Consider the following 19694-nt stretch of genomic DNA (forward strand, 5'->3'; position numbering starts at 1 on the left):
GAATTCAGTACGGCGGTTCAAATAAAAGTAGTCTCTGAACAGTTCAACAGTGGGTTCTTCCTGCAGATAAGCCTCACAAAACACTTGAAAATTACAAATATTGGACACAGAGTTAGGTCCAATATCTTGAGGGCGGAGTTGGAAGCTAGCAAGCACGTCACGGATAATTTTGATCTGAGAGGGCTGAACCCTCGACCCAGATGATCAGCAAACACAATTACTTCTCCATCTTTGGGCTCAGGAGGATTTTCTGGACCAGGGGCTCTCCAGTGGATAACTTCCTTTTTTGCTAAACCGCCGATTGCGACGCACCCGTTCAGTTGCTCTTTAGTAACTCGGGAAGGAACCCAATTGCAAGCATAAAAAGACTTGGCCATTTGAACAACTAACTGAAGGAAGGTTATGTGCCGGTTTAAGGTTTATAGTTGGCAAGCATAAAGTGTTATAGGTTAAGAGACAAAAGTTGTTCAAACATGCAAGATTGTTAAACCGGAGGTTTATGTTATCAGAATTATAATGACAAGCGATTGGCGGTTTAAGAGGGGACTAATGGTACCTGGCGGGTAATCATTTTCTAAAGTTAAACCGCTTATATTGACATTGAAGGTACAGATCTGAAATAACTAAGTGATGGAAAAACAGGTTTCGCAAGTTGGTATTACAGATCTGGATCTACCGAGTGTCAGAAAATGGAAAAATATCCAGGGTTAAATATTCTGATACTTGAGCGGTTGAAGGATCCAGAGGGGATTTTCTACTTAAATGAGATGCATTAATGGAAGGAAGGACTATGGCCATCGTTATACAGGTTGAATATTGAGGTTTGAATCAAAAAACCACTGCGCGACGACGAACATCGACGAACACCGATGAACACTCAAACCCTAAAGACAGATTTAGGGTGGAAAGAAAGAAGGCTTACTGATGCTGATGGAACAGCGGAGTGGCGCCGTGATTCTATGGTACGATCAGGGCGATGCAGCGGCCGGAGTTGGGGTCGAAGACGAAGGCCTGGCGGCGGCGGCTGAGCTTGAGAGCTAGGTCGACGCGAGGAAGAAGATGAAGTGAAGAGGCACGAGGGGGAAAGTGAAAATGACCCCCGGTCCTATTTATAAGGTGAATGGATAAGTGGTAGGCGCGGGAATCGAGGAGGTCGGAAAACGAATCTGTAGATATACAGATGCCTCGATTTTCAGAGTTTCATTAAAGGAGAAGTATTAAAAGATTTGGGTTCTATATAAAGTTAATTGCAGATGACGTCATGGCGGATTATCATGATCTTGGAAGATGACATCACGGCGAGTTACAAGATTTTCATGAAGGTGTTGAAGAAGGAATTTTCTAAGTATTGAAGATTGACATGAACAAGTTCAAACCAATCTGGGGCCTAATGTTGGGGATATAACTACTGAGCATAAACCGCCCAGGAGGGGCTGGATTATACTCATAGTGGATTCATTCATATTGAAGCCCACGAAGACAGGGAATATGGCGCTTTATGGAAGAGATCTAACGAGAAGGCCCAAGGCCCAAAGGCGGATTAGGGCTCGTAGATGTAAACCGCCATATGATGTATAACTTGTGTTGTAAGATAGGAAAGGGTAGAAACCGAGCCGGACACGTTTATGAGCCGGCCGGGATTCTGTAGACCGCCGAGCGTCAACTTGTGTATATAAAGGGACGACCCGGCGGCGGTTCAAGGACAAGAAACAACAGATCAAGAGCCAGGCAAAGCGTATTTCGCTCCCTGGTCATCGAAACCCTGGCAATTCCACCACAACTGGATTAGGCTTTTACCTTCACCGCAAGGGGCCGAACCATTATAAACTCCTTGCGTCCTTTGTCCCGCTTTAACCCCTTTAAGCTAACTACGTTGCGATGGCTCCACGACTAAGTCCTCACACTAGGACATCTGCCGTGACAAAACCACGACAGGTATACTCTTTGATCGAAGTCAATACCATTTTCATCAGTGCATAGATGGCCATTGGTGGGCATAGGAATTTTGACCCCTTTGCAATCTTGCATACCGAATTTCCTCAGTACATCCTTGAGGTATTTCTCCTGAGATATGAATATGCCATTGCGCTGTTGACGAATTTGAAGACCTAAGAAGAATTTCAATTCTCCCATCACAGACATTTCATATTCCTCCCTCATCATATAACCAAATTCGTCAGTGTAACGTTGGTCTGTACAGCCAAAGATAATGTCATCAACATATATTTGGCACACAAACAATTCACCATCATAAGATTTAGTGAAAAGAGTAGGGTCAAGTGAACCGGGTTTGAAGCCTTTCTTCATGAGGAATTCCTTCAAAGTATCATACCATGCCCGAGGGGCCTGCTTGAGGCCAAAGATGGCCTTATTGAGTCTGAAGACTTTGTCGGGATGCTTTGGATCTTCAAAACCTGGGGGTTGCGCAACACATACTTCTTCCTCAAGCTTACCACTGAGGAATGCACTTTTCACATCCATTTGATATAAGGTGATATCATGATGGTTAGCATAAGCAAGTAATATGCGAATAGCCTCAAGTCTAGCAACAGGTGCAAAAGTTTCATCGAAATCAATTCCTTCAACCTGTGTGTAGCCTTGAGCTACAAGTCGTGCCTTATTCCTCACCACAAGGCCATTTTCATCTTGCTTGTTGCGGTAGATCCACTTTGGGCCAATGATATTGTGCTTGCGTGGATCTGGACATTTGACCAGTTCCCAGACGTTGTTGAGCTCGAATTGATGTAATTCTTCTTGCATAGCTTGAATCCACTCAGGCTCCAGAAATGCTTCATCAACCTTAGTGGGCTCTGTGATAGAGACGAAAGCAAAGTGCCCACAAAAGATAGACAAATGTGAAGCTTTTGAGCGTGTGAGAGGACCTGGAATGTTGATGTCGCTGATGATTTTCTCAATTTGCACTTCGTTTGCAACGCGAGGATGAGTGGGTTGTCATTGAGGAATTTCATCTGCATTTTCTTCAGCACCATTTTCTTCAGGTGCATCAGCATGACGTTCTTCACGTTCTGGAATGATTTCTTCAATAGATTCTTCTGTAGGAATGACATCCTCGGTAGCCTTGAACTTGATAGTTTCCTTGGGTGACTGTTCATCTAACACAGAAGGTAGGTGCTCTCTTTGCGAGCCATTAGTTTCATCAAACCGCACATCTACAGTTTCAACAACTTTGTGGAGAACTTTGTTGAAGACTCTGTAGGTGTGCGAGTCCTTTCCGTTACCAAGCATAAAACCTTCATGTGCTTTCGGTGCAAATTTTGAGTTGTGATGGAGATCTCTAAGCCAACATTTAGCACCGAAGACTTTGAAATAACTCACATTGGGTTTCTTGTCAGTGAGGAGTTCATAAACAGTCTTCTTGAAGAATTTGTGAAGATATACCCTGTTGATGATGTGGCACGCAGTATCAATTGCCTCAATCCAGAAACGACGAGGCGTCTTGTATTCATCAAGCATAGTGCGAGCCATCTCAACAAGAGTTCTGTTCTTGCACTCCATGACGCCATTCTGCTGAGGAGTATAAGGAGCAGATAACTCATGAGTAATACCAAGTTCATCAAGATAGTCATCAAGACCAGAATTCTTGAACTCGGTTCCATTGTCACTTCTGATGTGCTTAATCTTCACACCAAAGTTGGTTGAAGCCCTTGAGGAAAATCGTTTGAAGACTTCCTGCACCTCATGTTTGTAAGTGACAATGTGCACCCATGTGTAACGAGAGTAATCATCAACAATAACAAAGCCATATAGAGAAGCATCATTTGTAACTGCAGAATAATGATTAGGACCAAAGAGATCCATGTGAAGCAATTCAAATGGTCGAGTAGTAGTCATGATAGTCTTCGCTGGATAATTGGCCTTGGTCATCTTTCCAGCTTCACAGGCTCCGCATAAGTGATCCTTGAGGAATTTGACATTCTCAATGCCAATGACATGCTTCTTCTTCGCGAGCGTGTGCAGATTCCTCATGCCTGCATGACCAAGTCGTCGATGCCATAGCCATCCTTCTAAAGCTTTTGCAAGTAGACATACGGCTGGTTGAGGTCCTGTAGAGAATCAACAATATACAGATCTCCTCTCCTAAAGCCTTCGAAGACTTTGGAATTGTCAGCTTCCATGATCACAACACAACGATACTTGCCAAAGACAACAACCATATCAAGATCACAAAAGATTGAGATAGACATGAGGTTGTATCCTGAAGACTCGACAAGCATGACTTTGTCCATGCGTCGATCCTTTGTGATCGCAGCCTTACCTAGACCCAATACCTTGCTTTTGCCTTTGTCAGCGAAGATGATATGCTTCAGATGCGATGGAGATAATGGAACATTCATCAATAGATTATTGTCACCAGTCATGTGATTTGTACATCCACTATCGAGGACCCACTCAGTGGCTTTGGGTTGATCATCCTGCAGATGAATTAGTGCAGCTTAAGAACTCATATACTTCATCAGTGAAGAATATGACATCAATTTCATCAAGCAATAAAACAGATAAAGCAATATGAGGACGTGAGAAATGAGGATTCATTTCTTCATGATTAGCCTGCGTCCTTTCAGGCAATTTCAAGTCTCCAGCAATTTCTTCAAACGTTCAAGCACGTCTGGAGACCTGACCCTGCATAAGAGATTAGTTCCTTTTCTTCACCACCCACATCTGAAGGGGTGGCAAAGAGTTCATCACTCTGCGAGCTCCATATGAGAAAGGTGGCATAGAAGCCAGTCCACTTCGTTTCACATAAGAGCAGTTAGGATAAGCATATGAATAAGCAGAGAAATTCTTCAAGGACTTATGAACATAATGGTTAGAAGAATAATGCTCATATTCATAGCCCTTAGCTCTTCCCTGCGAAATAGAAGTGTTAGCACGATGATGTTCATATGAGGATTTTGATCCTTTTGAGGAATTTGATCCACGTGAGCAATTTGGTCCGTATGAGGACTTGGATCCATATGAAGAATTTGATCTCGGGTTCTTATTCTTCACAGGTGGTGTCATGATGACATTCACCTGAAGACTTTCAAGTCACCTTTTGGGAACCCAGATTTTCTTCATAGGGGAACTGTTCCTACAGTTAGTGCCAACATATCTAGCAAATACTTCACCATTCTGATTCTTGAACAGTTTATAGTTGGCGTCAAATGACTCATCAGTAGAATGAGGAGATTCACATGTAAACCCAGATAAAGTAGATGGATCTACTGGAGGTCCCTTTGCAGCAACCCATGAGGTTTTGGGATACCACTCAGGCTTCCAATAGGTTCCATCAGCATTGATTTTCCTCTCAAAGGCAATACCCTCTTTCCTAGGGTTCGTGTTGAGGATCTGCTTTTTAAGCACATCACAAAGAGTCTGATGCCCTTTGAGGCTTTTGTACATGTCTGTCATGTACAATTCCTTCAGCCCTGCATCATCAGTGGTACTAGCAATGTCCTCAGATGAGGAATTAGTGATAGCAGAGACAGGTGAAGAATTTGTAGCATTAGAAGCATTTGAACATTCAGGTGAAGAATTAGCAGAATCACGTTCAATGCACTTCAAACATGGAGGAACAAATTCTTCCTAGGTAGCGCCGATATGTTGAGCAAGTAATGAATCGCGCTCCTTCTGAAGATCTTCATAACTCAGTCTTAGCTTTTCAAAATCTTGCTTTCTTTGAAGAAATTCATAAGAAAGCTTCTCATGATCAGATAAGACAGTGTTATGATGACTTTGAAGATTGTCAAACTTATACTGAAGTCTCTGAAGACTTTCAGCCAAAGCTTTTGACTGATCCATTTCTTCACCCAACATATCATCGCTCTTGTTTAGCATGTATTGAACCTTTTCCAAAGCTCTTTGTTGTTCAGTGGCAAGGGAAGCAAGTTTGACATAACTGGGTCCAAATTCATCACCAGATTCATCATCACTGGACTCGGATAGGTAGCATTCAGTTACCTTGGCACGTTTCGCCATAAGGCATGGTGTAGAAGATGATGATTCTAGTTCAAATGTCATCGCTTTGAGAGATTCCTTGAAATCCTCAAAGCAAGGATCATGACGGGTTCGATGACCTTCATAGACCTCAGAGTGACGGTCCCAGATAAGCTTTGCATGATCGAGATGCATGATGTTCCTGAACTGATTCTGAGACAGACATGAGCAGATGACGTCCTTCGCCGTGAGGTTGAGAAGAGTGTACTTGCGAATGTCATCAGCTTCCGCCATCTTGCACAGATCGGTAAGACCAATCTCAGTGACGGTCCACAGCTTGCTGTTCATTTCCATGAGGCCCTTCTTCATCATGACCTTCCACTTGGGATACTCGTGACCGTCAAAGATGGGGCATGACACGGTCTTCATACTTGTGGTCGACATAACTAAACTCCAGGAGGTTAAACCAAAATCACACTGAACAAGGGAGTACCTTGCTCTGATACCAATTGAAAGTGCGTTATATCGACTAGAGCGGGGTCAATAGGTGATTTTTATGAATTCTTCACTGATGAATTTGCGGGTGAGGAAATTCCTAAGAGAAGAACTACTTGCAGCGGAATAAGTACTCAGATATAAACATAACAGAACACAAGCATGGTCATCATGATGAAATTAAGACAAGCACAGAGTACAGAAAGCGTAAACACAGGATAACACAGGATGAAGACAAACAGACTGAAGAAATTGAACTGAGGAAATTGAGAAAGTCTTCAGTCAAAGTGTTCAAACAGATATGAACAGGCACACAACACAGTAATGAGGAAATGAAAGAGTTGAGGAAATAGAACCAGTAAGCTTGGTGAAGACAATGATTTGGTAGACCAGTTTCAACTGCTGTGTCAGTTGTAGGTCTGGTTGGAGCGGCTAGGTATTTAAACCTGAGGACACACAGTCCTCACCATATTCTCCTTGAGCTAAGGTCACACAGACCTCGCCCAATCACTCGTAGTAAGTCTTCAGGTGACTTCCAAACCTTCACAAACTCGGTCACTCGGCGATCCACAATTTCCTCTTGGATGCTCTAGACCATGACGCCTAACCGTCTGGAAGAAGCACACTCTTCAAAGGTAACAAGCAACAGATCTACGCAAAATCAATCTCTTCAGTGATGCTCAATCACTTTGGGTTTGTAGGTGTTTGGGTTTGGGTTTTCCTCACTTGATGATTTTCGCTCAAAGTCCTTGGAGGATGGGATGCTCTCAAATGACAAGTGTCAGTTTCTCTCGGAGCAGCCAACCAGCTAGTGGTTGTAGGGAGCGGCTATTTATAGCCTAGGGAGCAGCCCGACATGATAAGACATAAATGCCCTTCAATGATATGACCGTTAGGTGGATAGATATTTTGGGACAGCTGGCGCGTAGCACAGCAACAGTCGGAATTTTGAGTATCAAATACCTCAGGGCTATCATGTTCCTCACTGTGTAGGCAATCCGCACTGGTGATTTCCTAACTCCTCAGTCAGAACAAATTCCTCAGAGACCATAAGAACTACGTCTCTGTCACTGAAGAATATGACTGAACTGTATGAGATTTCCAATGGCTTCACTCGAAGGGATTGGTAGGTGTAGGATTTTGAGTTGAGCATCACATGGAAATTTTTCCTTAGTATTTCCTCGACCCCCTTTAACAGTACGGTGTTTCCTCTGACTCAAGAAAGAGAAGATGAACTATGAAAACAAAAGTCTTCACGCTTCATGTTCCTCGAATGAATACCAAGTCTTCAAGGTCACACCAATTTCTTCACTTTCAAAGTCTTCAGAAAGTCTTCAGAAATCCAAAGTCTTCAGTCGAAGAACTTCATTTTTAGGGGTTGACTTTCTCTGTAAATATCAAACTCCTCATAGACTTATAGACCTGTGTACACTCACAAACACATTAGTCCCTTAACCTATAAGTCTTCAATACACCAAAATCACTAAGGGGCACTAGATGCACTTACACAAGCTCATCATATTCCTGCAATTGGGCTCATAGTTGTTTGTTGTCCTAATTGCAAGTCGACCATCGACTTGCAACCGGCCCCCGCTAGTGTTGTTGTACCACTTGCAAGCACAACCTCGACTCAAAACTTAGCATGTAGTTTGTTTTCGTTCCAGTTGTAAGTCCACTCTTGACTCGCAACTAGGGTCGATACATTTTCGTTGTTGACCAGTTGTGAGTACACCCCTACTCGCAACCGGGCCCGTAGGCGTTATTGTACCAGTTGCAAGCCCACCCTCAACCCGCAACTAGAGGGTAGTGGTTTTAGTGCTTTGCTGTTGTTTACCTCATCGCCCATCAGATCATTGTTCAAACGTGGCAAACCACCAAATGCATTCTCTATAGTTTATTTTCGTCGCAGTTACGAGTCCACCCTCAACTCGCAACTGAACCGCATAGTTTTTTTATCCTAGTTGCAAGTCCAACCTCAACTCGCAACTAGGGGTTTGTATATATTTTTTTGTTGCCCCAATTGCGAGTCCATCCCCGACTCGCAATTGGCCCTGCGGATTTTATTGTACTAGTTGCAAGCCCACCATCGACTCACAAGTACGACATTTAGTTTTTTTCATCCCAGTTCAAGTCCACCCTCGACCCGCAACCAAGCGCCGTAGTTTGTTCTTGTCCTGACTAGAATTGCACCCTTCACACGCAATCGGGCTTGTAGTTTTGTTTTCTCCCAGTTGCATGTCCACCCTTAACTCGCAACTGGGTTCATAGTTGTTCTTGTCCCGGTTGCAAGCCCATCACATTCCTGGAATTGGGTCTGTAGTTTTTTTTCTGCCAGTCCACCCCGACTCACAACTCATTCCGCAGGTGTTGTTGTATCAATTGCAAGCCCGCCCTCAACTCGGATATGTGGCTCATAATTTTGTTTTTTCCCAGTTGCAAGTTCACCCTCCTGTTGGGGAACGTAGTAATTTCAAAAAAATTCCTACGCACATGCAAGATCATGGTGATGCATAGAAACGAGAGGGGAGAGTGTTGTCCACGTACCCTCGTAGACCAAAAGCGCAAGCGTTAGCACAACGCGGTTGATGTAGTCGTACGAATTCATGATCCGACCGATCAAGTACCGAACGTATGGCACCTCCAAGTTCAGCACACGTTCAGCCCGATGACGTCCCTCGAACTTCGATCCAGCCGAGTGTTGAGGGAGAGTTTCGTCAGCACGACGGCGTGGTGACGATGATGATGTTCTACCGATGCAGGGCTTCGCCTAAGCACCGCTACAGTATTATCGAGGTGGACTATGGTGGAGGGGGGCACCGCACACGGCGAAGAGATCAAACGATCAATTGTTGTATCTCTAGGGTGCCCCCTGCCCCTGTATATAAAGGAGCAAGGGGGGAGGTGCGGCCGGCCAGGAGGGGGCGCGCCAGGAGGAGTCCTACTGCCACCGGGAGGAGGACTCCCTCCCTTTTCCTTGCTGGATTAGGTGAAGAGGGGGAAAGAGGTGGAGGACAAGAAGGAAAGGGAGGGCGTCGCCCCCTCTCCTTCTCCTATTCGGACTAGGGGGAGGGGCGCGCGGCCCTTGCCCTGGCCGCCTCTCCTCTTCTCCACTAAGGCCCACTATGGCCCATTAACCCCCGGGGGGTTCCGGTAACCCCTCCGGTACTCCGGTAAAATCCCGATTTCACCCGGAACACTTCCGATATCCAAATATAGGCTTCCAATATATCAATCTTCATGTCTCGACCATTTCGAGACTCCTCGTCATGTCCGTGATCACATCCGGGACTCCGAACAATCTTCGGTACATCAAAACATATAAACTCATAATATAACTGTCATCAAAACGTTAAGCGTGCGGACCCTACGGGTTCGAGAACTATGTAGACATGACCAAGACACGTCTCCGGTCAATAACCAATAGCGGAACCTGGATACTCATATTGTCTCCCACATATTCTACGAAGATCTTTATCGGTCAGACCGCATAACAACATACGTTGTTCCCTTTGTCATCGGTATGTTACTTGCCCGAGATTCGATCGTCGGTATCTCAATACCTAGTTCAATCTCGTTACCGGCAAGTCTCTTTACTCGTTCCGTAATACATCATCCCGCAACTAACTCATTAGTTGCAATGCTTGAAAGGCTTAAGTGATGTGCATTACCGAGTGGGCCCAGAGATACCTCTCCGACAATCGGAGTGACAAATCCTAATCTCGAAATACGCCAACCCAACAAGTACCTTCGGAGACACCTGTAGAGCACCTTTATAATCACCCAGTTACGTTGTGACGTTTGGTAGCACACAAAGTGTTCCTCCGGTAAACGGGAGTTGCATAATCTCGTAGTCATAGGAACATGTATAAGTCATGAAGAAAGCAATAGCATAAACGATCGAGTGCTAAGCTAACGGAATGGGTCAAGTCAATCACATCATTCACCTAATGATGTGATCCCGTTAATCAAATGACAACCCATGTCAATGGCTAGGAAACTTAACCATCTTTGATCAACGAGCTAGTCAAGTAGTGGCATACTAGTGACACTCTGTTAGTCTATGTATTCACACATGTATTATGTTTCCGGTTAATACAATTCTGGCATGAATACTAAACATTTATCATGATAGAAGGAAATAATAATAACTTTATTATTGCCTCTAGGGCATATTTCCTTCAGTCTCCCACTTGCACTAGAGTCAATAATCTAGATTACACGGTAATGATTCTAACACCCATGGAGCCTTGGTGCTAACCATGTTTTGCTCGTGGAAGAGGCTTAGTCAACGGGTCTGCAACATTCAGATCCGTATGTATCTTGCAAATTTCTATGTCTCCCACCTGGACTAAATCCCGGATGGAATTGAAGCATCTCTTGATGTGCTTGGTTCTCTTGTGAAATCTGGATTCCTTCGCCAAGGCAATTGCACCAGTATTGTCAGAAAAGATTTTCATTGGACCCGATGCACTAGGTATGACACCTAGGTCGGATATGAACGACTTCATCCAGACTCCTTCATTTGCCGCTTCCGAAGTAGCTATGTACTCCGCTTCACACGTAGATCCCGCCACGACGCTTTGTTTAGAACTGCACCAACTGACAGCTCCACCGTTCAATGTAAACACGTATCCGGTTTGCGATTTAGAATCGTTCGGATCAGTGTCAAAGCTTGCATCACGTAACCATTTACGATGAGCACTTTGTCACCTCCATAAACGAGAAACATATCCTTAGTCCTTTTCAGGTATTTCAGGATGTTCTTGACCGCTGTCCAGTGATCCACTCCTGGATTACTTTGGTACCTCCCTGCTAGACTTATAGCACGGCACACATCAGGTCTGGTACACAGCATTGCATACATGATAGAGCCTATGGCTGAAGCATAGGGAACATCTTTCATTCTCTCTCTATCTTCTGCAGTGGTCGGGCATTGAGTCTTACTCAACTTCATACCTTGTAACACAGGCAAGAACCCTTTCTTTGCTTGATCCATTTTGAACTTCTTCAAAACTTTGTCAAGGTATGTGCTTTGTGAAAGTCCAATTAAGCGTCTTGATCTATCTCTATAGATCTTGATGCCCAATATATACGCAGCTACACCAAGGTCTTTCATTGAAAAACTCTTATTCAAGTATCCCTTTATGCTATCCAGAAATTCTATCCATTTCCAATCAGCAATATGTCATCCACATATAATATCAGAAATGCTACAGGGCTCCCGCTCACTTTCTTGTAAATACAGGCTTCTCCAAAAGTCTGTACAAAACCAAATGCTTTGATCACACTATAAAAGCATTTATTCCAACTCCGAGAGGCTTGCACCAGTCCATAAATGGATCGCTGGAGCTTGCACACTTTGTTAGCTCCCTTTGGATCGACAAAACCTTCCGGTTGCAGCATATACAACTCTTCTTCCAGAAATCCATTCAGGAATGCAGTTTTGACATCCATTTGCCAAATTTCATAATCATAAAATGCGGCAATTGCTAACATGATTCGGACAGACTTAAGCATCACTACGGGTGAGAAGGTCTCATCGTAGTCAATCCCTTGAACTTGTCGAAAACCTTTTGTAACAAGTCGAGCTTTATAGACAGTAACATTACCGTCAGCGTCAGTCTTCTTCTTGAAGATCCATTTATTCTCAATTGCTTGCCGATCATCGGGCAAGTCAACCAAAGTCCACACTTTGTTCTCATACATGGATCCCATCTCAGATTTCATGGCCTCAAGCCATTTTGCAGAATCTGGCCTCACCATCGCTTCTTCATAGTTCATAGGTTCGTCATGGTCTAGTAACATAACCTCCAGAACAGGACTACCTTACCACTCTGGTGCGGATCTTACTCTGGTTGACCTACGAGGTTCAGTAACAACTTGATCTGAAGTTCCGTGATCATCATCATTAACTTCCTCACTATTTGGTGTAGGCGTCACAGGAACAGATTTCTGTGATGAGCTACTTTCCAATAAGGGAGCAGGTACAGTTACCTCATCAAGTTCTACTTTCCTCCCACTCACTTCTTTTGAGAGAAACTCCTTCTCTAGAAAGGATCCATTCTTAGCAACGAATGTCTTGCCTTCGGATCTGTGATAGAAGGTGTACCCAACAGTCTCCTTTGGGTATCCTATGAAGACACATTTCTCCGATTTGGGTTCGAGCTTATCAGGTTGAAGCTTTTTCACATAAGCATCGCAGCCCCAAACTTTAAGAAACGACAACTTTGGTTTCTTGCCAAACCACAGTTCATAAGGTGTCGTCTCAACAGATTTCGATGGTGCCGTATTTAACGTGAATGCAGCCGTCTCTAAAGCATAACCACAAAACGATAGTGGTAAATCAGTAAGAGACATCATAGATCGCACCATATCTAGTAAAGTACGATTACGACGTTCGGACACACCATTACGTTCTGGTGTTCCGGGTGGCGTGAGTTGCGAAACTAATTCCGCATTATTTCAAATGTAGACCAAACTCGTAACTCAAATATTCTCCTCCACGATCAGATCGTAGAAACTTTATTTTCTTGTTACGATGATTTTCAACTTCACTCTGAAATTCTTTGAACTTTTCAAACATTTCAGACTTATGTTTCATTAAGTAGATATACCCATATCTTCTTAAATCATCTGTGAAGGTGAGAAAATAACGATATCCGCCACAAGCCTCAACATTCATCGGACCACATACATCTGTATGTATGATTTCCAACAAATCTGTTGCTCTCTCCATAGTACCGGAGAACGGCGTTTTAGTCATCTTGCCCATGAGGCACGGTTCGCAAGTACCAAGTGATTCATAATCAAGTGGTTCCAAAAGTCCATCAGTATGGAGTTTCTTCGTGCGCTTTACACCGATATGACCTAAACGGCAGTGCCACAAATAAGTTGCACTATCATTATCAACTCTACATCTTTTGGCTTCAACATTATGAATATGTGTATCACTACTATCGCGATTCATCAAAAATAGACCACTCTTCAAGGGTGCATGACCATAAAAGATATTACACATATAAATAGAACAACCATTATGTTGGGGAACGTAGTAATTTCAAAAAAATCCTACGCACACGCAAGATCATGGTGATGCATAGCAACGAGAGGGGAGAGTGTTGTCCACGTACCCTCGTAGACCGAAAGCGGAAGCGTTAACACAACGCGGTTGATGTAGTCATACGTCTTCATGATCCGACCGATCAAGTACCGAACGTACGGTACCTCCGAGTTCAGCACACGTTCAGCTCGATGACGTCCCTCGAACTCCGATCCAGCCGAGTGTTGAGGGAGAGTTTCGTCAGCACGACGGCGTGGTGACAATGATGATGTTCTACTGACGCAGGGCTTCGCTTAAGCACCGCTACGATATTATCGAGGTGTAATATGGTGGAGGGGGGCACCACACACGGCTAAGAGATCAATGATCAATTGTGTGTCTATGGGGTGCCCCCCTGCCCCCGTATATAAAGGAGCAAGGGGGGAGGCCGCTGGCCTAGGAGGAGGGCGCGCCAAGGGGGGAGTCCTACTCCCACCAGGAGTAGGACTCCTCCTTTCCTTGTTGGAGTAGGAGAAGGGAAGGGACAAGGAGAAGGAAGGAAGGAGGCGCCCCCCTCCCTAGTCCAATTCGGACTAGTCCATGGGGAGGGGTGCGGCCACCCTTTGGGGCCTTTCTCTCCTTTCCCGTATGGCCCATTAAGGCCCAATACGAATTCCCGTAACTCTCCGGTACCCCGAAAAATACCCGAATCACTCGGAACCTTTCCGATGTCCAAATATAGTCGTCCAATATGTCGATCTTTACGTCTCGACCATTTCGAGACTCCTCGTCATGTCCCTGATCTCATCCGGGACTCCGAACTCCTTCGGTACATCAAAACTCATAAACTCATAATAAAACTGTCATCATAACATTAAGCGTGCGGACCCTACGGGTTCGAGAACTATGTAGACATGACCGAGACACGTCTCCGGTCAATAACCAATAGCGGGACCTGGATGCCCATATTGGCTCCCACATATTTTACGAAGATCTTTATCGGTCAAACCGCATAACAACATACGTTGTTCCCTTTGTCATCGGTATGTTACTTGCCCGAGATTCGATCGTCGGTATCTTAATACCTAGTTCAATCTTGTTACCGGCAAGTCTCTTTACTCGTTCTGTAATACATCATCTCGCAACAAACTCATTAGTTGCAATGCTTGCAAGGCTTAAGTGATGTGCATTACTGAGAGGGCCCAGAGATACCTCTCCGACAATCGGAGTGACAAATCCTAATCTCGAAATACGCCAACCCAACAAGTACCTTTGGAGACACCTGTAGAGCACCTTTATAATCACCCAGTTACGTTGTGACGTTTGGTAGCACACAAATTGTTCCTCCGGTAAACGGGAGTTGCATAATCTCATAGTCATAGGAACATGTATAAGTCATGAAGAAAGCAATAGCAACATACTAAACGATCGAGTGCTAAGCTAAAGGGATGGGTCAAGTCAATCACATCATTCTCCTAATGATGTGATCCCATTAATCAAATGAAAACTCATGTCTATGGCTAGGAAACATAACCATCTTTGATCAACGAGCTAGTCAAGTAGAGGCATACTATTGACACTCTGTTTGTCTATGTATTCACACAAGTATTATGTTTCCGGTTAATACAATTCTAGCATGAATAATAAACATTTATCATGATATAAGGAAATAAATAGTAACTTTATTATTGCCTCTAGGGCATATTTCCTTCAGTCTCCCACTTGCACTAGAGTCAATAATCTAGTTCACATCGCCATGTGATTTAACATCAATAGTTCACGTCACCATGTGATTAACACCCATAGTTCACATCGTCATGTGACCAACACCCAAAGGGTTTACTAGAGTCAATAATCTAGTTCACATCGCTATGTGATTAACACCCAAAGAGTACTAAGGTGTGATTATGTTTTGCTTGTGAGATAATTTAGTCAACGGGTCTGTCACATTCAGATCCGTAAGTATTTTGCAAATTTCTATGTCTACAATGCTCTGCACGGAGCTACTCTAGCTAATTGCTCCCACTTTCAATATGTATCTAGACCGAGACTTAGAGTCATCTAGATTAGTGTCAAAACTTGCATCGACGTAACCCTTTACGACGAACCTTTTGTCACTTCCATAATCGAGAAACATATCCTTATTCCAGTAAGGATAATTTTGACCGCTGTCCAGTGATCTACTCCTAGATCATTATTGTACTTCCTTGCCAAAATCAGTGTAGGGTATACAATAGATCTGGTACACAGCATGGCATACTTTATAGAACCTATGGCCGAGGCATAGGGAATGACTTTCATTCTTTTTCTATCTTCTGCCGTGGTCGGGCTTTGAGTCTTACTCAATTTCACACCTTGTAACACAGGCAAGAAACTTTTTCTTTGACTGTTCCATTTTGAACCACTTCAAAATCTTGTTAAGGTATGTACTCATTGAAAAAACTTATCAAGCGTCTTGATCTATCTCTATAGATCTTGATGCTCAATATGTAAGCAGCTTCACCGAGGTCTTTCTTTGAAAAACTCCTTTCAAACACTCCTTTATGCTTTGCAGAATAATTCTACATTATTTCCGATCAACAATATGTCATTCACATATACTTATCAGAAATGTTGTAGTGCTCCCACTCACTTTCTTGTAAATACAGGCTTCACCGCAAGTCTGTATAAAACTATATCCTTTGATCAACTTATCAAAGCATATATTCCAACTCCGAGATACTTGCACCAGTCCATAGATGGATCGCTGGAGCTTGCATATTTTGTTAGCACCTTTAGGATTGACAAAACCTTCTGGTTGCATCATATACAACTCTTCTTTAATAAATCCATTAAAGAATGCAATAATGTTTATCCATTTTCCAGATTTCATAAAATGTGGCAATTGCTAACATGATTCAGACAGACTTAAGCATAGATACGAGTGAGAAACTCTCATCGTAGTCAACACCTTGATCTTGTCGAAAACCTTTTTGCGACAATGCTAGCTTTGTAGATAGTAACACTACTATCAGCGTCCGTCTTCCTCTTGAAGATCCATTTAATCTCAATGGCTTGCCGATCATCGGGCAAGTCAACCAAAGTCCATACTTTGTTCTCATACATGGATCCCATCTCGGATTTCATGGCCTCAAGCCATTTTGCGGAATCTGGGCTCACCATCGCTTCTTCATAGTTCGTAGGTTCATCATGGTCTAGTAACATAACCTCCAGAACAGTATTACCGTACCACTCTGGTGCGGATCTTACTCTGGTTGACCTACGAGGTTCAGTAATAACTTGATCTGAAGTTCCATGATCATCATCATTAACTTCCTCACTAATTGGTATAGGCGTCACAGAAACTGGTTTCTGCGATGAACTACTTTCCAATAAGGGAGCAGGTACAATTACCTCATCAAGTTCTACTTTCCTCCCACTCACTTCTTTCGAGAGAAACTCCTTCTCTAGAAAGGATCCATTCTTAGCAACGAATGTCTTGCCTTCGGATCTGTGATAGAAGGTGTACCCAACTGTCTCCTTTGGGTATCCTATGAAGACACATTTCTCTGATTTGGGTTTGAGCTTATCAGGATGAAACTTTTTCACATAAGCATCGCAACCCCAAACTTTAAGAAACGACAACTTTGGTTTCTTGCCAAACCACAGTTCATATGGTGTCGTCTCAACGGATTTAGATGGTACCCTATTTAACGTGAATGTAGCTGTCTCTAATGCATAACCCTAAAATGTAGATCGGTAAGAGACATCATATATCGCACCATATCTAATAAAGTACGGTTACGATGTTCGGACACACCATTACACTGTGGTGTTCCAGGTGGCGTGAGTAGTGGAACTATTTCACATTGTTTTTACTGAAGGCCAAACTCGTAACTCAAATATTTGTCTCTGCGGTCAGATCGTAGAAACTTTATTTTCTTGTCACGATGATTTTCCACTTCACTCTGAAATTCTTTGAACTTTTCAAATGTTTCAGACTTATGTTTCATCAAGAAGATATACCTATATCTGCTCAAATCATCTGTGAAGGTCAGAAAATAATGATACCCGCCGCGAGCCTCAACACTCATCGGATCGCATACATCAGTATGTATTATTTCCAATAAGCCAGTTGCTTGCTCCCTTGTTCCGGAGAACGGAGTCTTAGTCATCTTGCCCATAAGGCATGGTTCGCAAGCATCAAGTGATTCCAAAGGCCCATCAGCATGGAGTTTCTTCATGCGCTTTACACCAATATGACCTAAACGGCAGTGCCACAAATAAGTTGCACTATCATTATTAACTTTGCATCTTTTGGCTTCAATATTATGAATATGTGTATCACTACGATCGAGATCCAACAAACCATTTTCGTTGGTGTGTATGACCATAGAAGGTTTTTATTCATGTAAACAGAACAACAATTGTTCTCTAACTTAAATGAATAACCGTACTGCAATAAACATGATCAAATCATATTCATGCTGAACGCAAACACCAAATAACACTTCTTTACGTTCAATACTAATCCCGAAAGTATAGGGAGTCTGCGATGATGATCATATCAATCTTGGAACCAGTTCCAACACACATCGTCACTTCACCCTTAACTAGTCTCTGTTCATTCTGCAACTCCCGTTTCGAGTTACTAATCTTAGCAACTGAACTAGTATCAAATACTGAGGGGTTGCTATAAACACTAGTAAAGTACACATCAATAACATGTATATCACATATACCTTTTTCACTTTGCCATCCTTCTTATCCGCCAAATATTTGGGGTAGTTCCGCTTCCAGTGACCAGTTCCTTTGCAGTAGAAGCACTCAGTCTCAGGCTTAGGTCCAGACTTGGGCTTCTTTACTTGAGCAGCAACTTGCTTGTCGTTCTTCTTGAAGTTCCTCTTCTTCCCTTTGCCCTTTTCTTGAAACTAGTGGTCTTGTTAACCATCAACACTTGATGTTTTTCTTGATTTCTACCTTCGTCGATTTCAGCATCACGAAGAGCTTGGGAATTACTTTCGTCATCCCTTGCATATTATAGTTCATCACGAAGTTCTACTAACTTGGTGATGGTGACTAGAGAATTCTGTCAATCACTATTTTTATCTGGAAGATTAACTCCCACTTGATTCAAGCGATTGTAGTACCCAGACAATCTGAGCACATGCTCACTGCTTGAGCTATTCTCCTCCATCTTTTAGCTACAGAACATGTTGGAGACTTCATATCTCTCAACTCGGGTATTTGCTTGAAATATTAACTTCAACTCCTGGAACATCTCATATGGTCCATGACGTTCAAAATGTCTTTGAAGTCCCGATTCTAAGCTGTTAAGCATGGTGCACTAAACTATCAAGTAGTCATCATATTGAGCTAGCCAAACGTTCATAACGTCTGCATTTGCTCCTGCAATAGGTCTGTCACCTAGCGGTGCATCAAGGACATAATTCTTCTGTGCAGCAATGAGGATAATCCTCAGATCACGGATCCAATCCGCATCTTTGCTACTAACATCTTTCAACATATTTTTTTTCTCTAGGAACATATCAAAAAATAAACACAGGGAAGCAACAATGCGAGCTATTGGTCTACAACATAATTTGCAAAATACTATCAGGACTAAGTTCATGATAAATTTAAGTTCAATTAATCATATTACTTAAGAACTCCCACTTAGATAGACATCCCTCTAATCCTCTAAGTGATCACGTGATCCATATCAACTAAACCATGTCCAATCATCACGTGAGATGGAGTAGTTTCAACGGTGAACATCACTATGTTGATCATATCTACTATATGATTCACGCTCGACCTTTCGGTCTCCGTGTTCCGAGGCCATATCTGTTATATGCTAGGCTCGACAAGTTTAACCTGAGTATTCTGCGTGTGCAAAACTGGCTTGCACCCGTTGTAGATGGACGTAGAGCTTATCACACCCGATCATCACGTGGTGTCTGGGCACGACGAACTTTGGCAATGGTGCATACTCAGGGAGAACACTTTTATCTTGAAATTTAGTGAGAGATCATCTTATAATGCTACCGTCAATCAAAGCAAGATAAGATGCATAAAAGATAAACATCACATGCAATCAATATAAGTGATATGATATGGCCATCATCATCTTGTGCTTGTGATCTCCATCTCCGAAGCACCGTCATGATCACCATCGTCACCGGCGCGACACCTTGATCTCCATCGTAGCATCGTTGTCGTCTCGCCAACTATTGATTTTACG

This window comes from Triticum aestivum, chromosome 7D, assembly GCF_018294505.1.
Source record: "Triticum aestivum cultivar Chinese Spring chromosome 7D, IWGSC CS RefSeq v2.1, whole genome shotgun sequence".
Lineage (NCBI taxonomy): Eukaryota > Viridiplantae > Streptophyta > Magnoliopsida > Poales > Poaceae > Triticum > Triticum aestivum.